This window comes from Canis aureus, chromosome 2, assembly GCF_053574225.1.
Source record: "Canis aureus isolate CA01 chromosome 2, VMU_Caureus_v.1.0, whole genome shotgun sequence".
NCBI classification, from domain to species: domain Eukaryota; kingdom Metazoa; phylum Chordata; class Mammalia; order Carnivora; family Canidae; genus Canis; species Canis aureus.
Window position 1 is genome coordinate 45746601 of NC_135612.1, and position 22223 is coordinate 45768823.

General features: G+C 36.5%; 1 long non-coding RNA gene across 1 annotated transcript in view; it reads left to right on the top strand.

The window, feature by feature from the left end:
• LOC144290614 (uncharacterized) overlaps nt 1-22223 on the top strand; it is a 34017-nt gene that overhangs the window by 6266 nt on the left and 5528 nt on the right. The window contains exon 2 of the long non-coding RNA XR_013358179.1: nt 6003-6075. This is a non-coding gene — a long non-coding RNA (uncharacterized LOC144290614). The remainder of the gene's footprint in view (nt 1-6002; nt 6076-22223) is intronic.

Below are 22223 nucleotides of genomic sequence, written 5' to 3' on the forward strand. Positions count from 1 at the left end.
TGACAGTCATCAGAAACTGGACGAACAGGATTATGTTAGGATTCTGAAGGATAGCAGAATATGTCATCCCAAAATGTGCCACTTGGATATATTGATTATCATGAGCTGTAGGCACTTGAAAACCGGCAAAGGCAGGGAGAGGCTTTCCCTGAACTTCCCTTATGGACCTAAAGATAAATCCTCTAAGAGGAACTTAATTGTAATAAGTCCTTTCCCTGAGAGTTTAATCAATCAGGGAAGACTGATTCTTATCACAGGAGAGGCAACTAGAAGTCAACACCACACCCAGATAAACTTTGTCACAAATTTCTTACCTCCCATCTATTCTTCTAATGCCCTTTCATCTTTCCTAAAAATTATCTTTCCCCAAAATCCTTACTCTCCCTAAGAGGCCAACCTCCCCCTTCCCCTTTCCCTACAAGATGGTATTTAATCCTGAATTCTAAAGTCACTTTTTGAGTTGCTCATTTTTCCTGGGTATCTCCATTATGTAATTGAGATATACATGCTACTCAACTTCTGCTCATTTTTCTCTTGTCAATCTGTTTTTTATTATAGGGGTCTCAGCTAAAAACTCAGAAGGATGGAGCGAAAATTATTCACTCCCACAAGGGAGGGTAAAAGGGAAAGGGAAAGAGAATCATAAGCAGGCTCCATGTCCAGCATAGAGTGTAACTTGGGCCCTAGTCTCACAACTCTGAGATCATACCCTGAGCTGAAATCAAGAGTCTGACACTTAACTGACTGAGCCACCCAGGTGCTTCCACAATTCCATTGTTAATAATAATTAGACTCTGTAGCATTAGATTCAAGAAGATAGAAAGACCTTTCGTCTATGTATATACACTGTCTTTCCTCAAAAATAATCAGTACAACTTCACCTTTTTTCCAGCATCAGCCCCCAAGAACACTGCAAATCCTCAATAAAGTGGCATTATTATTATTATTTTTGAACCATTACCCAATCACTGTTCTTATAAATGAGAATTCTTTTGCATAAGTGGTGCCTAAAAGTGTCTCTTTAGCATGCTCAGAATCTTCATTATCTCCAAGTTTAACTTGAAAATGAATCATCTTAGTTGAGTTCAAGATGCTGGCAAACTTCACTGGCTATATTGTAAGAGTTGGATGATTGTCAAATGAAAAAGATACCTGCTAAGTTGGTCTTACCATACAACTCCTCAAATTCCCCACTTCCTTAATAATAAGAAAAAAATATACCTGTGGTCATTAACTTAGCAACAAAGTCTTTCTTCTTTTAAAAAATGATATTTTTAAGGGACGCCTAGGTAGCTCAGTCGGTTAAGTGTCCAACTTTTGATTTCAGCTCAGGTCATGATCTCAGTCACAGTCATGAACTCAAGCTCTACCTTGGCCTCCTCCCTGTGCGTGGAGCCTGCTTAAGATTCTCTCTCTCCCTCTCCCTCGGCCCCTCCCAGCCTCTCGTGTATGTACACTTTCTCTCTTTCTCTAAAAAAAATAAAAATAAGAACGATATTTTAAATATCTGGTATATAACCAATTATGCTTATGGGAGAAAGTTTGGAAAAAAATTGGAAAATTTGAAGGAAGGAAAAAAGTTTTTTACTTCCTACCATTCCTTTCTGTTTCTAAAAAAAAAAATGATGGGACAGTGATAGATAAATCATATAATTTCACTGTGAATTGACTTAAGCCAGAATAAAGTTTCCTTCAGAGATTATTTCATTTAATTCCACCAAACAATCTAATTTGGTAGGTATTATTGTTTTGTTTTGTTTTTAAGATTTTATTTATTTTATTTTAGAGAGAGAGAGAGCATGAGTGGGGCAAGGGGCAGAGAGAGAGAGAATCTCAAGCAGACTCATCATAGACCACAGAGCCCAACTCAGGGCTCGATATCACAATCCATGGGATCATGACCTGAGCAGAAACCAAGAGTTGTCGCTCAACTGACTGAGCACCCAGGTGCCCTGGTATTATTGTTTTTATTTTTAGATTTTAGCAAACACATTTAGAGAAGTCATGGAATTCATTTGGTGCTGTTTCTCAACGTTAGCCATTCTCACATTTGAGCTAAAAGTCTTGGTTGTGGGGGCTGCTCTGTACATAATAGGATGTTTAGCAGCATCTTTAGCCCACTAAATGCCAGTATCTTTCTCTCCCAAGCTGTGACCATAAAGGTATCCCTATATATTGCCAAATAACCCCTGCACAGCAAAATCGTCACTAGTTGGGAACTAACTACTGTTTCAAGGTCATACTTACTGATGTGGACAAGAAAAAAAACAAAACAAAACGATTATATCCTTCTTCATAGCTGTGATGTTATTCCAAATATATTTTGCTTTTTTTTCCTTTTAACATGGGTTATAATTGGCTTTATCATTTCCCTTTTGTTCTGCTTTCCTTTTTTGTGTGTGTGGATAATACAAATAACTAACGCTTTAATGATTCTAGTTATACATAATCTTTGTTTTCTTCTATCATTACAATTTTCCTCATGGTATGTAATTCAAGCTGAAATTTCTGAGTGATAATGTGTGAAATTTGTAAGATTTTTGGTATACATTCCCCTATTAGTTGAGTCAACTTATATTCCAAACAATCTTACATATGAAAGTATCTTCTCTCTGCCCCTGCCCTACCATGTTTGTTTGAGGTTTGTAAATGGTTAGTTTTAAAATTGTGTGTCCCTTAAACATCCAAGGTGGGTTAAAATGACCCTTGAGAAATAAAAGTACGTGTGTCACTATTAATGTCATTAGTGTAATAACTTTTATATAAATCACAGCAATTAATTCCAACTATAGCTAGCCTATTAATACTTACTGAGGTTCCTTCCCTTTCTGAATCCCACTGGCTATCCACAATATCCCAGGGGAAGTGCTAGACCATGAAACAATTTTTACTAACACTTCTGAGATGAATCATTATCTTCTGTATTGCAACAGAATCCACTAGTATCCATTATCTCCGCTGGACCCCATTTCCTTCCCAAGAGCTAGACATCCGTACCTCAAAGAAAGAAGAGTAAAGGGAGTGTAACTTACATAGTTGCTCGATTCAGGGTTACACTGTTTTATGTATCTCACTTAATCTGTGTAGAAAGTATTATTCTTTTGCATTTTGAGATTTAATATTAATTATACAAATTCACAAGCTAGAAAGCTGTAACACTTAGTATTTTAAACTGAACCTTGGCTGTTTGGACTTCTGTCAGATGAGTAGATGTCAAACATCTTCCCTGACAAAAGCCTTAAAGCTTACAGATACCTTGAAGATAGTTCTAAAACCGGCAGTGCAGGTCACACATGAGAACTTGCTAAAAATGCAAATAGGGATCTCTGGGATCCAGCAATCCCTTATAACAAGTGCTCCAAGTGATTCTGAGGCATGCTCAAGTTCTCTGGCACTACTCTCCCAAAAGACCTCCCCCTCTACCCTGCTGCCCCACCGTGGCCACTAATGTCTGCCACCTGAATATGATTTGTGTAAAGACAAGGTGTCACACACAAAACATCAAATTTTAACAAAGGCTTTTACCCTGACTTTACAAAATAACTACGTTTTTAAATTTCTCCAGTTTTCCTTCTTGCTTACTATCCACCCTACTTGGAGCTTATCTTCTGCCTTTTTACACTTCTTTCTGTATTTTCCTATTAGTAAGCCTGATTTCTACTGGCCTCTTGCCTGGCCAAGGCTGAAGAGAATAATGTGCAATACATTAGGGCCAATGATTCTAATCCTGCTATATTCATTGATGCATTCCATCCTTGTATCAAAATTATGATCAAGAATCGTGGTGACTGGATGTTTCCTTTTTCTATATTGTTTTAGAATCACCATATGGCCTGATCAAACTATCGAGCTTTTTTCCCTTGACTACCTTTCCCAAACTGTACTGAAGTTTCCAAAAACTGTGATCTCTTCAGACCGCTGCATTTTCCACTTTCACAATTAGTGATGGCTACCAGAATTGGTCAGGGCAGAAGAATTGGAGCACTGCCCTTGAGAAAATGCCATGATGAGGTTTTTGCCATTGAAGACATGTCATCAAAGATAATAAGATAACTGAAGCGTTCTCATTTAGGCAAAAACATATGGTCAAACTTATGAAAATTGCTTAGACATTCATATCTTTACCATGGACTTTAGCAACTAGGCTAACACAAATGATATAAATAAAGAAACCTGGAAATATTTGAGATTAGGAAATTAATTCAGCATAGGCCATGAAGTCAGTACTCATATACAAATTCTACCCTCATCATACATTTCAAACAAGGTGTCCTAATCATTCAACGCAAGCCATGTATGGGTTTCATTGACAGGTTTTAAATGTGGCCTTTCTCTCAGAGTATTTTAGGGTCTTGCTTCTCTCCTGGGGGCTACTTGGAGAACCCCAATGGGCCAATAAATGATTCTTTCTGCACAATACCCAGCCACAATCTATATAGCAAAGACACGTGCATTAGTGACTCATCTCCACTGTGCTATTTTCTCTGTGGTATAATAAAAGTAGTTAATTAGATCACACTGGAATGCCTATCAGTAAACTGCAGAAGTAGAAATGGCTGCTTTTAAAGCTATGGAGCAGAGACAAAGCTCCTTGCGAAATTCTTCTGAAATGAACACATGTCTCTTCCCAAGAAACTTACCTCCCTTCCTTCCTTTCATCTACACCACCCTTCCCCCCGCTTTATTTTTTAAGTCACCCAGACCTTGTCTTCTGGTAATGTCATAATCAGCAGGCTGAAAGCAAGGTTGCTGATAATTGTTCTTTATGTTGCTCTTTGTTTAGTATCTGATTCAATACATCTGTGTGGACAGCATTTCATCACCTTCTTAGTAACAGAGGTGAAAAAAATCAATGGCAATCAGATTACCTTGTTAACAGAAAGGCTAAAGGGCCAGTGTGTTAAGTTCACAGTGCATCACCTTTCATTTAAAACATTTCACTTTTTTTATTATTTATCTTTATTATTATTTATAGCACCCAACCCAGAGCGTTGCCTAACGTAGACTATGGCCTTGCATTTGTCTTCTGCAGAACCAAGCTTTTCTGCCATATCCCAGAGCAGGTCAGGGACCCCTAGTGCAGACCCGATTAAAAGCTTGCAGGGAAGCCCACTGTTGCCATCTCTCACAAAGTGCTTTGGGCCAGTCCCGAAGGACTCGGCTTGCAGGGCTGATTCTGTGATCTGAGTGGTCATAGGACATTGTATCTGTTGTCGTGTTTGTTATTTGCTGTTGATCCTTATTAAGATCACTGCTATCATCCACAGCACCAATGTGCCCTGGGCTACATAAGGAATTTTATAATGGGCCCAAAGAACAAAAGGTCTCAACAGGGGTCTTCCAGATGAAAGACATGATGTGAGACTGCAGAGGCTAAAACAATTGGGACAGGTACAGACGCAGGGTAGTCAGACACAGAGGGTTAGGTGATTCCTGTGAGAGGAAGTGCTTTGCAGAACAGGTAGGTATGGAGAAGGTTTTAGAAAGTGGAGAAGGATGTTATGTTATTGCAAACATGTTATTGTTTGAGCTTAATGGATAGTTCAACAACATTTTTTAACAACTAAAGGCAGTTTGAACCTAAAACTGATAACTGGTGAAGTGAAAATACAAGAGGCATGCGGGCAGGCAGACAGTTTCATTCTAAATGATTAACGATCAAGGCAGCCCGGGTGGCTCAGCGGTTTAGCGCTGCCTTCAGCCCAGGGCGTGATCCCGGAGACCCAGGATCAAGTACCATATCAGGCTCCCTGCATAGAGCCTGCTTCTCCCTCTTCCTGTGACTCTGTGTCTCTCATAAGTAAATAAATAAAATCTTTTAAATAAATAAATAAATAAATGGTTAAAGATCAAATGTTATGGAGAGGGACCACCTCTTACCCTTCATCACAATACAATTGGTCAAATGTCAGCTGCCTGTGCTCGATTAGGAGACTCACTAGTGCTCATGTAGGTGGGTTCCATGAGCCTGAGCTCATATCTCTGCATTCTTGGCATTTCAGGGGCTCACAGGAACCTCCAGAGGACATGAACTTGGCCTGAGTATCAGGAGGCAAGGCACTCAAGTGAGCTGCGGTAAGATGGTCCTAGAGGTTGATATAGGTGGCGAGCTGATTCCACTTGTCAAGTTTTTGTTTTGTTTTGGAAAACCAAATCAAACTCTGATTATAGGCTGAGATTATGCTAAATATTCAGATTTTGGATCAAATCCAGCAGGTCATGCCCACTGTAGCTGCAGATCAGCAGCAAGATCAACAGGCAGGTGAAAGTATTATCTTCAGAGATACATGAAATTTAGAAACTTTGTTCCTCTAACTTCATAATGCTCTCAACAGCGTTTCCATCAGAATTCCCTTTGATGCGTGGAAATTGGAAGGTCATCTCATGTCAACTATAGGTGGTGGAGTCTGAGTTTGAAACTCAAGTTCCTTTGACTTAGAATCTATTTTTTTTTTTTTTTTTTTAGATTTTATTTATTTATTAATGAGAGACACACAGATTGAGAGAGAGAGGCAGAGACACAGGCAGAGGGAGAAGCAGGCTCCATGCAGGGATCCTGACGTGGGACTCGATCCCGGGTCTCCGGGATCACACCCCGGGCTTCAGGAGGCACTAAACCGCTGCGCCACCAGGGCTGCCCTTTTTTTTTTTTTTTTTTTTTAGATTTTATTGACTTAGAATCTATTTATACCACCCTATTGTTGGTTCTTAGAGTGTGGTCCCTGGACTGTTAGCATCAGCATCTCCCTAGGAGCTTGTTAGAAATGCACATTCTTATATGGAAACTTTGCACAAGTATGTACAGATGATTAGCCTCATCTTTTCAGAGAACTATGCTCTCCTCAATGGATTTTAGGTCACTGCAGACACCCTGAACCAGAATCTCTGGGCATGGAGTCCAACAGTCTGTGTTTTAATAAGATTCTGATGAGTATCCAAGTTTCTGAACCACACATTCCATCATGCCGGTCCTATTGGTCCTACCATCCTTAGAATCATTCTGATATGCTGGTGGATAAACTAGGACAACACATGGTAGAGGACTTGGCGAGGTCTCCCAACATGTCTTCAATGTCATTAGAAGAAGTCCAGAGCAATTTGGGTTCCTTAGTAGAAGATACTTTGATATTGAACGATTAAGCACAGGTTCTTATTACAAGATGCAACACTATAAAGTCATATGTAGATTAGATTGATTAGATTAACTAGGGGAGGCTAAGATAGGAAACCAATGGTGTTTACCTCAGAGCAATAAAAAGCTATTTTTTTCTCAAGACAGGTATTGCCTTGCCCTACATATCAAATTTGAAAGTGATTTTTAGGTACTAAATTCTCAAGAGACTTTTTAATGCTTTTTTTTTTTTTTAATTTTAAGCATAAGACATGCAATTACAGGTCAGGGCTCTTCAAAATTGTCAGAAGTTTAAAAAAAGATATGATAAAGAAACAGGGTGAGTTTCTTTGATTCCATTCATCCAGGACAAATGTTGCTGAAAAACAAGTGCTGCTCTTGGCTTCAGATTCTGTTCTGTTAGCTAACTAAACTACACATTAGAAAATGAATAATATGGATCAAGATTGTACTTTTCATTTATGCTTGTTAAATATGCACAGATAGAGATAAATATATGGATTGGATACTGGTCCAAGAAAGATCATCAAAACCCATTGCACTTTTCTTAATGCTCAAATTGCCCTACCTTTGGGTTCTTTTGATATAATCTCAACAGTCTTCAATAATTTCCTTGCTTCCTGCTAAACCAACATTTTTTGTTTTATTGGATATAGAATTATTTTCTTCTCTATCTTTGCTACTTACTGTATTTTAGCTTTTTTAAAAATATATTTTATTTATTTATTCATGATAGAGAGAGAGAGAGGCAGAGACATAGGCAGAGTGAAAAGCAGGCTCCATGCAGGGAGCCCGACACGGGACTCGATCCCGGTCCTCCAGGGTCACGCCCTTGGCCAAAGGCAGGCACTAAACTGCTGAGCCACCCAGGGATCCCCTGTATTTTAGCTTTGATAGTGATTTTTGTTTCAATTTTTTTTCGGGGTTTTACTGTAATACATCTGCACTATAAATAAGCAACACATACATATAAAAATACATTCTGAGCCAACAACTCTTTCCAGGTACCATTTTGGCTGGAGATATTAAAGATATTTATATAGTGTTCAGACCCTTTGGCAGAGAACATGTACTTCTGAGAGTCTATCCTGAGTAAATACCCATGATTTGTGTATATAACCTGTGTGTATAGCACAGTGGTGTTATTTTTTCAAAGCAAAAAAAAAAAAAAAAAGAAAGAAAAGGTAATAAATACAAAAACTGAAGCCTATAGTGCTAAACCCAATAAGATGGGATGAATAAGGTGAATATCATACAGTCTTTAAATATTAAATAGGAAAACATTTTGGCATCTTGAAAAGTACTTCCATAATTAAATGTGAAAAAGCACAACATGAAGTAGTATAGACATCATGATCACAACTATCAAAAGACATAAGCCTATGATAGAGATATCTCAGATGATAAAAACAAATGAATAATGATTGTGTATGGCAGATTAATGGTAAAATCAAAATAAATTTTTCTTGGTTTCTTAAAGTTTCCGTGATGCTGTCATATTACTTTTATAATTAAAAAAAATTATTTAAACCATTCAAAACAACCCTGGCATTAACACAGTTGAAATGTATTGATTAGCTCTCTCTTATTTTTGTTCATTGCTTTATATAATCTGTGAATATTGTCTGGAAAAAGAAAACAGAGCATGCTGATCTCTTTTAGAAGCACTTGGCTGTTTTGCCCAGCCAGTTCTCTCCTGGTTTCCTTCCGCTGAACAACTCATCCCCACTGCGTGTACTTAAACTGCCCACAACATGCACTTTTGATTCCATTCATCCAGGACAAATGTTACTGAAAAACAAGTGCTGCTATTGGCTTCAGATTCTGTTTTGCTAGCTAACTAAACTACACATTAGAAAATAAATAACATGGAACAAGATTGTACTTTTCATTTATGCTTGTTAAATATGCACAGATAGAGATAAATATATGGCTAGTTTTAAAATCCATCGAGACAATCAATCTTTATATTCAGGGCAACAGAATCTGTGTCTCAAATCAAGATCACACTATATAAATTCATATGTAAGTGTTATATACATTTCGATGCTAAGTCCCACATGCCTTTTATTTTGCATTTCAAATATGGATGGAACTTAATGCGAATGAAAATACAATCAAGAAATCTTGGAACTCTATACCTGACACTATTCCTTCGAATCTTTCTCCTCACTGCTGTGGATATGACAGAAAAAATAATACATTTTTTATAGGAAGACTGGAATATGAAGCCTATTTGGATACTCACATATAAAGTTGGGTGGCTTTGAACATGTTCCAATTTCTCAATTGCCTCATGTAAAAAAAAAAATGGGTCATGAGGCCTTGCCAATTTTGTGTACTCCTTTGAGATCATTGTGGAAAAAGAAAATCAAAAAGTGTGAGAAAAAGTTGTAAGGAATTGCGTTTCTAATTAAACTCATGAAGGTGGAATTTTGTTCTAATTTGTTTCACTGTCTCTTTTCTCCATTGTTTTTTTTTTTTTTTTTCTCTTTGGTTAATTTCACTACTAGTGTAGTGGTTAGCTACACTACTCTTTTAGAATTTCTAAGGGTGGGAAGGGGGATCCATGGGAATGTCATGACCCCAGCTTACCCTCTAGATTCAACAAAATACTGACCATGAGAAGCGAAAATAAAGAAGTTGTGATTCATGTTTACGAGATTGTAAGCTATGACATCTCCTCCAGACTTGAAGAGTCACATCTGCCTTCAGATCTCAGAGTCTTCACCCATTTTCATTTACTTATTATAACTGCTTTCATTGATCAAGGAAAATTATGAAATCTTATCAGATTTCATCTTACTTCCATGTCTTTTTCCTATAGTAATACAGTAGGCTACACATACACATTACCCACAGAACTTAATCACCCTGTGCTGAACACAATCCACTGTTTTACTTCCCTATCTCTTTCCTTTTAATTCCCTGTAGGCAGCGTGGGCTTCTTCTCTTTCCCCTCCCCTTCCACATCTTCCTCCTCCTCCTCCTTCTCTTATTCTTCTTCCTCCTTCTTTTTTTCAAGTATCTGGTCCCAGATCCCATCAAGGTGTCCAGCTGATTTCAAGCACCTGAGAAATATTTGTGCAAAACCTTTTGAGGAAGCAGTTGACCACATTGATGGGAACAAGAATGGCTGGGTATAAATTACAGATTGAGGGGGATGAGAGAAGGTCTTAAATAGATGGCTACATTCTTCAGACTTTATCTCAAAGCAATAAATATTTATTGAGGATGATGTGAGGAGTGTGAGAAAGACTAATCATGTGGAAAGCAGTATAAGTCCTAGATGAGGAAAGAAGACAGAAGATATTACATAAGTTAAAAGAACCCTCCACTGCAGGTGTGGATGTGGGAATAAATTTAAAAAAAAATCAGAGGAAGAGAAAAGAGACACTATCAAGGTAATGTCAAAATACCAGTTGTTCCATATTTCAATATCAGTCACTTGTTTTTCAGGTACTATCCTAAGATTTCAAAGGCTAAGACTATTTTGTTAATTTTTGGCACACTCAACTTGGTCTAAGTTCTAAAGGTCTTGATGAGCTACACATAAATATGTGGTAAATGGGTATATTCTTCAGTGGGAAAAGCTCTTTAAACAAGATTTTGATGTCAATGATACTGTTGCCTTTCTCAATAGCCATATTTATCAGACTAGTTTGGTGTTAATCCACATGAGAACATTTTGATGAAATGAATTAGACATGTACTTTGGCATTTTTAACTAAAAAAAATTGTAACAATCATCTCATCAACATTTAGTCTTTTCTATATGTCTACTAAGCAAGAGCATTTTGAACATTTATTTAGCAAGAAAAAAATAAATGTATTAAATATCAAAGGAAAAACAAGATATAGGAGAAGAAGAAAAAAGAGGCGAATGATTGATTAAATTTAACTGGGTCTTCATTTTTCATTCATTGATGTATGTTTAAGTATCCTTCAGTTTTAACTGAATTTCAGGTTGAATCACATATAACTACTAGGAATCTCTTTGCCACAGAATCCCACGGCTGGAGTCATTTCAATTAATTAAGTGTTGCAGAGGTTAGTAACGATTTTAGGCTACAGAATGAAATTATTTCATGAAGTGGCAAGTTTCTTGTGTGTTTTCTCTTCCTTCATCTGGATTATAGCAGGCAGAAATTGAATTTTGTCAATAGATTAGAAAAAGCCTTATCCCTGGAATGACTTCAAAAACCAATCCAATGCCTTGTGTGAAAAAAAAAAAGAAGAAAAATAAGTAAATAATCACATATAATCAAAAGTACTTCACTCCCAATTGAGGTTCGTACAACTTTCTATAATGTGGTTAAGTTAAAGAAGAGATATCATTATAAATTCTCCTATCATTCTAAAGTTTATAAAATATTAAAGAAAATCAGTTTCTTGTTCAATCCTTAATATCTAATGTAAAAAAACCCCACATAGACAAAATAAGAAAAAAATACCTCAAACAATCAATAAATATATATTGAATTCATTCTGAATCTCAGCAACTACAGTACTACACTAATTGAAGTTAAAAATAGTAGAAAGACTATGATCTTGTACCCAGGTGCTTTATAATCTTATTCTCTTTTCAAGATGTATACATAAACAACACTTAAAAATAAAGGCAACAGTAATAAAGCAACAATTCACACAGTGGAAGGGAGGAGGGTATGAAAGAGTTTTAAAAAATTAAGATCATTCAAAGCTTACATTGTAACACACCTTATGCTAACAATTTTAACAAAAAAAAGTCATTGTTTTTTCTAGCAAAAAGGTAATAACAAAAACAATTTGTTATATTTGCTAAAGTTGAGAAAGCACATGTGAGAATAAAAGAAATGAAAACCTTCTGTAAATTGACTATCTATTAACCAACATTAAAATTTTGACTTGACATTTCTTCCAGCATTTCCTATGATAATGGCATATCAATATATATTGATCATATCATGTAAGCAATTTAACTGAATTTTTCACTTAACATCATGAGCACTATTCCGTGTCATTAAATTTTTTTTCTGTAACATTATTGTAAATCTCTAAAACATTCCACTTTATGGATATACCATCATTCATTGAATTAATCTTTTAGTTACTCTTAAGTTATCTCACTTAATTTTAGCAATCTCTGATTTTAAAAGAAAGTTTCCCACCTCATTTATCTATGCTATAATACTATATTTACTTGCTATGCTAATTATATATAATAAATATCACATTACATTATATTATATATGTATATATAAGTACTACATTAGTGACTAAAAATTAGCATTGTGCCAGAAATAGGAAGAAACATGAAGTATTGTCATGTGACCCTAAATTCCTGGGAGATGCTATCTGTGCTAGACATTCTCTTTGCTAATGCAATGCCAATGGTAGAATCAATAAATATTTATGGATGATCACAAAACTTTATAATAAGCACATATACAGTCTTCTTTGTTTGTGCCTGTGCATAGGGAAAAAAAGGAAGAAAGGATTGCCTAAATCAATGTACTAACATGCAAGCTGCTTAAGTAATAAGAAAATTAGAGAAGTAGAACTAAGGCAAGGAAGTATTTTACTCTGGAAGCTAAAGAGACAAATGATAAAGAAAGAAGTAAATTGGTTCAAACACATGGAAATTAAGGACAGGACATTGTATTTGATGTAATTCCATAAAAAGAGAGTGGTGATATAATTAAAGCCAGAGAAAAAGAGAGCGGTAACAGGGTAATAGTGTTTAAATAGAAATATTTTTGCAAGTTATGCTAGAGAGAAGGTAACTTCTGTTTTTTAACCAAGAGGCAGTAACAGAAAACAGATTTGCTCTCTTGTCTAAAACAACCAAAAAATCCAGACAAAACAATGATTTCCATGATATTGGATGTCAGGCAGAAAGACAGTAATGCCTAAGAGATAGGAAACAAGTGGTGAATCTTATGACTTCTTCAACTCTCCACCTTGAGGGAGTTCCTGGGCTGTGAAAGAGAGGTGGGATGCCAAGCTGACCATGGCCATCTTCCCAAGCTGAGGGAACAGAGATGAAGGTCTGGAGAGGCTCATTTGGTGAGAAGTCACAGGGTAGAAGTCATGAAGTAGAGAGCTGAACAAAGTAAGAATTGCAAAGATCTGCAAAGGGCTCCTCTTGAGCATTCAGCAGAATACTGAGCAGCACATGTGTGTGATGAATATACCCCAAGCTAGGGGAAGAGCCACTTGAAAAGATTAGCAGGAACAGTATCCAGCATCATACAGGGTTGAAAATAGTATTTTCTCCCTATTGCCAACTGGAGAACTTCATAATTCAGAACTTACTGAGTACTGAGAAGAGTTTTACCTTAGCACTGGGGGAATAACTGGTCCTAGATATTGCCCTGACCTTGCCTGAAAAATACTAAAAGCAAGACAGAAAAACATCAAACTGTGTTCAGGTAACACAACCGCATCCTAGAACAGAATTCAATAATATTTATTGGAATACAAAATTATTCAACACTCAATAAGAAAAAGTTCACAATTGTCTGGTGTCTAATAGAAGATTACTAGGAGGAATGCAAGCAAGCAGGAAACAGGAACCATTATTATGAGAAAAAGCAATCACTTAAACTAATAGAGAGCTGATATAGATCTTAGAATTTTCATTAAATATTAAAACATTCAACATTAAGCATAATAAACATTAAAAGAATTATATTATATTTTATATGTTCTAATGATAAATATTAACATGAAGATATAAAAAAAATGGCCCAAATCTGAATTTTAAAGAAAAATTCCACAGTGTCTGGGATAAAATGCACAGTGGATGGGTGTCTTAGTTAGCTCGAGCTGCTATAACAAATTACCATAGATTGGATGGCATAAACAACACACATTTATTTCTCACTATTCTGGATGTTGGGAAGGCTGAGATCAAGGTGCCAGCAGATTCAGTGCCTGCTGAGCACCCTCTCCCTGGTATGCAGACATTGATCTTATGTTGGGAGAGCTACTGGCTGGTCTCTTCTTATGATGGCACTAGTCTCATAATGAGGAGACCACCCTCATCTAAACCTAATTACTTCCTCAAATTCTCACCTCCAAATATATCACATTGGGGATCAGAGTTTCAACAAATGAATGTGTGACACTCATAGCAGTAGAATTAATAGCAGAGGAAATGATAAGTGAATTTGAATACAAAATAATAAAAACATTCCAAAATTAAACACACATAGAAAAATAATTTTAATTAATTAATTAAGAGTTTAAAAATTTAAAAAAAGGCATCTATTTGACAGAGAGGGAACAATAATTGTATCCTGTTAAGGTTTTCACTACAGATACAAGAGAAAAGTTTCCTGGAGCTTTCTGTCTGAGTATGGCAGTCAAGATTGAATGAAGGAATATAGTAATTACAAAATACAGAGGTGGGGGAAATACTTTCTTGCAACTCAGAAACAAACTTGTAAATAGCAAAGAGCTTGGTTATACCACAAAAGGAATCTAAAATTTGAGATTTTTAAAAGATGGAAAATGGTATGTGAGCTAAATACAACTTCAGGTGGCCCAAAATACATATAATTGGAGTTCTTGAAGAAGATGGGAGATAGACTAAACCATATTTGAGAAATAAGGACCAGAAAATTTTCAAATTTGATGAAAACCATAAACTTCCAGATCTAAGATGTTCAATAAAATCCATAGACAGGAAATGTTAAGAAAAAGCACATGCTAATACTCAAATTTCTCAAAACCGGTAGTATAAAGATAAATTTAAAAGCAACCAGAGTATGTATGTATGTATGTATGTATGTATAAATAAATAATAAATAAATAAGTAAATAAACATAAATAGGGTAAAAATGTTACATACAAAGAAACAAAGACAAGAATGGCAGAGAATTCTTTTTTTTTCAGAGAATTCTTTTTTAACAATGCAAATGAGAAGTCAGTGAAACAATAAGTAAATTACTAAAAGAAAACAAACCTGTTAAACTTGAATTATACACATATAGAAAATATATTGTCAAAACAAAGGTGAAGTAACCATTCAAATAAAAGTAAAGACTCAATTGAAATGATTCATATTAAAGCTGAAAAAATTAAAAGAAGTCCCAAGTTATTTGTGCCAGAGATGAATTTATAAAGTGCTGAGTGATGATGATACAGAAAGATCAATGCCACGCAAAAAGAGGTTCAATGTTGGGCAGCCCAGGTGGTTTAGCAGTTTAGCGCCACCTTCAGTCCAGGGCATGATCCTGGAGACCCCGGATTGAGCCCCACTTTGGGCTGCCTGCATGGAGCCTGCTTCTCCCTCTGCCTGTGTCTCTGCCTCTCTCTCTCTCTCTGTCTCTCATGAATAAATAAAATCTTAAAAAAAAAAGAGGTTCAATGTCACAGTTCCCCTAGAAATGAGAGGCATGACTACAGGAGGTAGCATGTGTGTCAGCCCAGAAGCAGAAAGGAACAAGGAGAAAACCTAGAGTCACACAGCCTTTATTGTGTGTTTTGTGGGAAAGGCAAGGCAAGGAAGGGCAAATAGCTTAGAGTTCACTAGTTAGAATTATTCCAGCAGGCCTTGGGATCTAGGGACTGCTGCTAGTTATCTGGTTCCTGGTTCTGGATCAATTTAAGGTCAGAGACATTAAATTGGTGTGTGAATTAAATAAAGGAGGTGGTCAGAGATATGGACACAGAAATGGTTGGTTGTATAGGAAAAACAGGTAGGTTCTCCTATAAGTTATTTATAGTCTCTAGGAATTAGTATGCTCTGGGAGGGGCAGTCTCTTCCTGCCAGTAGGGCTTCCTTAAAGATGTCAAAACACCATAAAATATATTTTTAAAAAAGAGAAAAATATGATGAACACAATTGGCTTTGTAATATTTAACATAATATGTGAATAGCATATTAAGGAAATTTTGGGGTGTTGATAGCCGAGACTTTAAGAGCATAGCGCTTGTGTTACTCTAAACAGAATAAAAAGCATTTTATTATGAGAGTAGAAAGGCAGAACACAAATAGAAATATAGAGTCCATGCAGGCCCGCCCATAACTTAAGTTTTCCATTTATATGGCATTAGCCAGGAAAGTAGACTTGGAATTTTTGTCCTTAATAATATTTTGGTGGAGTTGTAAAGTATGTTAGAAATATGTTCAGGTCAAGGTGGCTGGTCTGGCAGGCATATTGTTAGAGGATACAAACTGATAAGATTGTGAAGATTAGTGATATTTGCATGTGGCCAAGGGGAAGGAGTGGTCATGGTGAGAGATGCAGGGCAGTAGGTCTCAGCAGAGGATAGCAGTAGGAAAGGAGCTGGGGAGTAAGTGGTCCTTTCCTAGAAGGTTGATGGGGTTGGCTGATATGAGGCAGGCACCTTCTGAGGAAAGCAATAATCTCTATTGGATTTTAGAAAGCACAGATCATAGCAAACACTACCAGATTTCCCTTTAGACATGACAGTGTAAGGACATAGCTGGGAACAGAGAACATACCAGGATCCTGGGATAAGCAGATGGCAAACTCAGAAACATACTAGAATTCTTGAATATTGCAAAGGGAGACAAGCAAAACTACCCGAGGTCCAAGTTGTGTCTTAGGAGAAACAGCCCATGGGTGTTGCTGGGACAGAGAGTGCCCAGGATAATGTTGTCTCTGGTTCAGGGGAAGGTCTTGGGTTGGGGTGATGTCATCTGAGTCAATGTCATTTCCAGGGATGATCTTCTAGGCCAGGAAGATTCCATCTGGAATGTGGAACTGGGAGTATTCTTTCTCAACACCCAGTTGAGATGACATGGATCTCAGCATTTGCCATATTTGGTTGAAATAAACATGAGAGATTGGGCCTTTACACCAAAATCAATGAAAGTACCTATGATGAGGTGTCATATGACCAATAGTCACCTTACCAGTGTGCCACTGCACTTGGAAGGGTTTTGTTTTTGTTTTTTTGGTGGAAGTGTAGGTTCAAATGGGACCCATATCAAATGACTCATGGGTAAACCTAAGATTAATAGGCCCTAGTAGAATATGTGCCCTCAATCTATCTGACCACCAGCCTTTATGGGATGGGGATAGGATTGAAAATCTGTAAAGACAGGGGCAAAATATAGGCTCATCTGTCAGACTAGAATTTGAAAAGGAGTTTTTGAATAGACCACATGTTTCCCAGTAAAACCAGCAGATGGGACCTATTGGGACATCAAAGTTCCATTAAATGCCTTTTCCAAGAGCCCAGAATTATGCATATTGTAAAGTGAAATGTAGGTCTTAGCTGTAACTGGTAATGTTGATAACTCCAAAAGAAATAAAGTGTTTTCACAAGGCCTTGTATTGAAACCTTAGGACATGTAGGGACTTGCAAGATTCTGATTTATATTTGGGGTATCTATAATACAAGAGGTGCCTAGGGTTTTATTTCCTTGAAGGGGCAACTTTTAGGTAATAGCTTAATAGTTTATAATAAATAAGATCATTTATTGGTAGGAGCATCCAGTGTTAAGATGACTGCTTGGCCAAGTGTGTTGCCCTTTGGGTCCTGTCCTTCATATCTTGGCTAAGCAATGGAAAGCAGCAACATTCCAATGAGCTCTATCACATGTAATGGTTAGTAGTGCTGTTCTCATAGTCTACAAACTCCCATTGCTGTTCACTCAGTTAATCCCAAGGGCTCAAGATTGTGGGGTGTTGTTCTCATGACCCAAAGCATAATGGACAGCTGAGTGTGCAGGGTCACTGGCTTAGGATCATTTCCAGGAGACCCTACTGTGAAGCCAATGATTTGATTATTCTTTCAATGATGTAGTCTATCAGACCAAAAGGGGCAGGTTTTCATATCAGAAGACATTGAGTAAGTAATGGCTATCAAGGGTGGTTCAGAAACTCCCAGAGGCATGAGAAAATAAGAGAAAGGAACCCTATGTTTCCTGAGTTTGACAATGATTTCTCAGGAGTGACACCAAAAGCATGATCCATAAAGGGCAAATAAAAATAACTTAATCAAATGTAAAACTGATATTCCTCCAAATTCACTAAGAAATGAAAAGACCAGAACAGACTAGCAAAAACAAACAAAGAAAAAAAAAAAAAAACTTAGCAAAGAACTTATATCTAGAATACATAAAGACCATTCAAGCTGCATAATAAGAAGTTGAACAACTCACTAAAAAATAAAAAAGGTGTGCCAACACTTCAAAGAAAGCCTACAGACCGCAAATAAGCATATACAATATTTGACATAATTAGTTAGAACAAAATTTTAAAAAAGTGAAATACTATTACATACCAATTCAAATGTCTACAATCAGGAGAGGAAAAAAATTGACCTTATGAAGTATTTGCTAGTATGTGAGGAACTAGAACTGGAACTCCCAACCACTTTGGAAAGTCATTTGGCATTTCTTAAAAAAGTTTAATATCATCTACCATAGATCTAGCCATGCCACTTCTAGGTGTTTACCCAAGAAGAATAAAAGTCTATAACCATAAAAAGACCTGCATACAAATATTCACAGGGCTTTATTTGTAATAGCCTAGACCTGGAACCAAACAAAATGCCAATCAAAATGGAGCTGTAGGCATAAATTTTGGTGTCTCTCTAAAATGGTTTAGTACATAGCAACAAGAAGGAATGGAGTATTGATACATGCAAACACCTGGGTAAATCAGACAAGATTGAGCCTGTTCAGGGAGGTATGGCAGTGGACACATCTGGATAAATCAAAGAGTGATTGCACGGAATTAAATAATCTTGAGAAAAGAGGATATATATTAAAGAATTTTGTTTACATAAATCCCTGGAAAATGAAAATTAACATAAAGTGACAGAAAGCAAATCAATGGTTGTTTGAGGATGGAGGATTTACAAGGAGGGGCGGAAGGAAATTTAAAGGGGTACCAGGAAATCTTTACCTTTGCCTTTGGGGGTGATATTTACTACGTTGATTGTGGTGATGGTTTCACAGTTTTGTATGTATGTCAAAGTGTGTCAAAATGTGCACTTTCATCATGTGCCCTATATTTCTGAATTAAGTGTCTTAAAAAAATGACAGCTTAGGAAATATACATGGAATGATACTTACATTGTTGGTGGGATGCAATCCTGATAATCTCTGAAATAAAAATGAACAAAGGTGTGGCAAAACTATCAACTGAGTATTTTAGAAGTCCCTAGCTTCACTGATGATAGATGATAGATAAATGATGGAGAGACGGAGAGACAGAGAGACAGAGAGAAATGGATAGAGAGAAAGACAGAGAGAGAGAGAGGGAAGACTGTCTAGTTAAAACAAATGAGCTGTCTTCTTTCTCAGCTGTTTAGATATCAGAGTAAATTCCATAATATAGGAAGGTCTTCGTTTTACAGAAGGGGCAAGTCAAGGTGGAGAGGGTCAATGGTCCTGCCTGAGGCTGTCAGGCTACAGAGAGGTCAGTACCTGAGCCCTTTTGCATTATCCCCTGTGTCTGATAACAATTGGAAAGGTCTGGAAAGGGCTGAGAGGCAATCCCTTGTGTCCCACCCCCTCGTGCCCAGAGCTTTGTCACTCTCAAAAGACATTGAATAGCAGACCCATATTTCTCACTTAACCCCTGTATAGACTTAACCATGGCTACCCAGGCTGGTAACATGAATTTGTTGAAAGTTCAGAATGTTCTCAGCATATGATGCAGCAACTCTGCAGGGAGATTTTAGTTCATTCTGGGTACTTCTGCTACTCTAACAAGATATACAATAGCACTGAACTACTCATCGGATGATTTCCAGGAACAAAGCACTTTGCAGATCTATTAGGAAGCCATGAGGTCAGTGCCTAATGCTTCTGTACATGGGAGTTTGGGCTTTGCAGTTTCCCATTCTGACCAGGCTCTAAGGGAATGAATAAGGCTTTTAGTTTGGAAAAGAAGTAGGAAGGAACAGTTATCAAATTGCATAGTGGGGAATAGGGTTCCTCTTATCTTATTAAACCCTGAAAACTTTTATCACTGAACATCACTCAGGACTTTGAAAAGCGAGACTAAAATAATTATGTGGTGCTTCTTTTTTTTTTTCAAGTCAAAGATTAAAGAGCCAATCCCCTCTCCCCCCCTCAAAAAAAGTTGTAGCATAGAGAAAAAGCCTTGGAAAATTTAAATGGGGCACTGGTAAAGCCTTCCCAGCAAATGAAAGGAGAACAAAAGTATGAGTTAATTGTGGCGAGTTATATTAGTTTGGTATCTGAACAGAATAGTTAACTGTAAGAAAGACAATTTGGAAGCTCAAGAAATGGCTGAAACTCTCTCTCTCTTTCTCTCTGCTTCCATCTCTCCCTTCCTCCCATCCGTTTTTGTATAAAGAGTAAAGTTCAGAGGCAATCTAATAAAAAAAAGTGATTCTAGAATTCTAGAGGAATGAGATGCACAATAATAAAAAATTTGGAGTATATTTGATTTTTAGCAAGCAGAATATCACTTACTTTATCAAGAAGTTGAAAATATCATAGATTTTACGCAAATACTTCTAATATTATTAAATTGTCAAGTTACAAATCAGACAGAAAGAAGCATTTCTGTAAAATAAGAGAGTTTTGGAGACATTTACCATTCTAAGAACAGAAGTGAGAACAAGGGGTGATGCCTGGGGGGCTCAGTTGGTTAAGTGTCTGACTCTTGATTTTGGCTCAGGTCATGATCTTAGGGTTGTGAAATTGAGCCTAGTGTGGGGCTCTATGATCAGTGTGGAGTCCACTTGTCCCTCCCCCACCACTTGCTCTCTCTCTATCTCTCTCAAATAAATAAATAAATAAATAAATAAATAAATAAAATCTTTTAAAAAAGGAAATGGGAGCAAAAGGGTGTTTTTCACATATACACAAATTATATACTTATTCAATCTGAATGTTAAGTATTTCTATAAGTATCTAAGGTCCTTCTAGATGGGATCAATGAGTATTCAGTTGTGGCACCATGAAGCATTTTCTCAGGGATTCTACTAACTTCCATGATTATATCATTAAAATCTACAAATATATCACATATATCCTTGACTCCATTCTAATAAAACAGTACTTACCATTATCAATGGTTTTACCTAAAATCACTTGAATATTTATATAGTCATCTTACTTCATTAGAATATGAAATAATACAGACAATCTCTAGGGTTCAAAAAGTGTATGTGCTTATAAATGATTAAAGTAATGTGGTAAGCTCTTGAATTTGGGATCTCATTTAATTCTGATAATGACTCTGTGCAGCGAGTACACTTATGGATCTCTTTTTGGCAGATAAACCTGAGGCATTGACCAGATAAGTTAAATTTCCCAGGGTTACAAAACTAGTTGACGTTAGAATTATGTCATGAATTTAGATATGATTTTAATAGCCAACATTTTGCATTTCAGAGATTATCTCTCAGTACCGGTGTTCTGAGATTTGAGGAAAAGTTCTATATTGATCTTATATATCATCCTGATTTTATGGAAAAAAAGATCCTCATGATAAATCATTAAAAATGATTCAAGAATTGGATTTACCACTTAAATATGAATCTGTTGTTTAAATCCAGTTATGTTTTCTATTTTAATCTCCACATAAACATTAATAAATCATCATCATGATTATAATCATTATCATTACCATGATAACTTTGTTTAGAACTTTTGAATTTATTTTTGGTGTATTGTAGAAGGGGCTTCATGGGTCTTTGTTCTGTATGGCACTTAAATTTTAAATAGAACTTTGAGTAGAACAAATTTACACATAACTCCCGTGATGAAATTAACAGAAGTGGACACAAAGACATAGTTGGAAGGTATTATTGGATGGAGTAATTTTGTTGATAAAGATGTTGCAATCATAGCAATAAAAAAAGACTTCTCTTTGTCTCTGGACTTACATAGTGTTTGTTACACAATGATAGCCTATCCTTGGTGGAATGCTGAAACTCAGCACTGCTATGTGTGTGGTTCAACAGCTCCTAAAACTATTTACTTAGAGTAACAATACTTTCCACTGTGCATTGTAAATGAAGAACTGAAATGAATGTAGTACCATTGCATTTAATTGGAAGATTTAGTGAGGCAGGCAAGAAAATCCCCTAACCAGAAATAGCGACATGTGGGCTAGTGTTCTAGCCACTAGTAATTGCTTAA